The sequence below is a fragment of the Dermacentor andersoni genome, chromosome 3 (genome assembly GCF_023375885.2).
Source record: "Dermacentor andersoni chromosome 3, qqDerAnde1_hic_scaffold, whole genome shotgun sequence".
NCBI lineage: Eukaryota > Metazoa > Arthropoda > Arachnida > Ixodida > Ixodidae > Dermacentor > Dermacentor andersoni.
Genome location: NC_092816.1, coordinates 154,872,569 through 154,873,487, shown reverse-complemented (window position 1 = coordinate 154,873,487; position 919 = coordinate 154,872,569). Strand labels below are relative to the sequence as shown.

The 919-nt window shown below is 48.5% G+C and overlaps 1 non-coding gene across 1 annotated transcript; it reads right to left on the bottom strand.

Annotated features, from left to right (window-relative positions):
- Positions 1 to 512: 512 nt before the first annotated feature.
- Positions 513 to 642, bottom strand: LOC126524809 (U5 spliceosomal RNA). Its single transcript, XR_007598077.1, has one exon. It is a non-coding gene; the product is annotated as a U5 spliceosomal RNA (small nuclear RNA).
- Between the last annotated feature and the right edge of the window lie 277 nt (positions 643 to 919).

The following is a 919-nucleotide window of genomic DNA, read 5'->3' as shown; positions in this document are numbered from 1 at the left end:
ACTTTCGTCGCGTCGGCTATGTGCCACGTGCTGCAATATCGTACCACTACGCTGGCAGACCAGCTCTGGGCCGTCAGGCAAGCCGAAGATGCCGCCCGAGTCCAAGGACTTCGAGCCGCCACCTGAGGCCACCACAACAAAAACTACCGGACTAGTCTTTAATAGTTTCTTCTTCTTCTTCTTCTTGCTATGACACCCGCTTGCGAAGGCCGCCCATTAACATGCAACTACGACGACGACTGTATGACGATGAAATGAAGAAGGAGCAATACTGATTGAACGATATAGGCGCATAACGACGATGCCATGACGCCAATAAGACAAATGACTACGTCACTTTGGCCAATCAACTGTACTGATAGCGAACCCAGACGTGTCCAGTTTCAAGCCGACACATAACGCCATAACAAATGCTGCCAACAATGCTTAGCCGGGTCATTCGTACCGCGTAAAGAATACATGACACCGCACATAAGTATCAAGACGATCTATCTTTTGCGTTTATTTATTAGGCCCCACCCAAACAAGCGGGGCCTCACAAAAATTGGCCTATAGGCTCATTGGAGTGTCCCTCCCCACGGTAACCTTTAGTAAAAGGCGAAAGGTTAATTCGTGTGGGGTCATGAGGAGAGACCTGAGCAACAGCGACATGTGTGCTCCTCAGAGTGGGGCATTCGCACTGACCCTCACACTGTAACAAAGTTAGCTGTTCTTTCGACGAAAATTATTTGTTAGGCATGGCAAAATGCGAAATTGGGTTTAAACCAACCGAAGGAAGCAAGCTCTGCCTGTAAAGCCTTTAAATGAATCTTATTGAAAAAGTTAGAGCTAGGAGTGTAATTGCGCAGAACGCTCTGAGCGGCATCACGTAACTTCGAGCTCGGAGCAACGCTCGCATTGCCAGTCCTTCTACCGAAAG